Here is a 503-nt window from a genome sequence, read left to right on the forward strand (position 1 = left end):
TAATGTTGAACCAACATGAAGAAATCAGCGGACAGGGACAGGTCAGCGGGTCAGGGCCATGGGGACAAGGGGCCGTGGTTCGCCCCCGCCATCTGGAGGATAGGCACTCCTGGGGCCAGGGATGGATAGTTTCAGAGGAAGCCACAGAGAAGAGGCCACCACCCCTCTGCTCCTGCCACATGTGGCCACGGCACTCCCCAGGCTCCATCCAACCCTCAAAACACCAGTGGTTGCTTTCATGTATGTGGGCCTCAGTCTCTCAATCCGTGTCATGGGAATAAGGCTTGTTATGAGGGCTAAGGGAGATTAGGAATGTGAAGCCCCAGAAATACGATATGTGTTTAATAGTCAACAGGTCTAGCTGATCACGGTAGCCTATAATCCCAGCACTCAGGAGGCTGAGGCAGGAGGATTTCAAGTTCGAGGCCAGTCTGGACTACATAGTAAATTCAAGATCAGCCTGAACTGCATAATGAGACTCTGTCTCAAAAAAAAAAAAAAAA

The sequence above is a fragment of the Chinchilla lanigera genome, unplaced genomic scaffold (genome assembly GCF_000276665.1).
Source record: "Chinchilla lanigera isolate Chin_1 unplaced genomic scaffold, ChiLan1.0 scaffold00021, whole genome shotgun sequence".
Classification (NCBI taxonomy): Eukaryota; Metazoa; Chordata; class Mammalia; order Rodentia; family Chinchillidae; genus Chinchilla; species Chinchilla lanigera.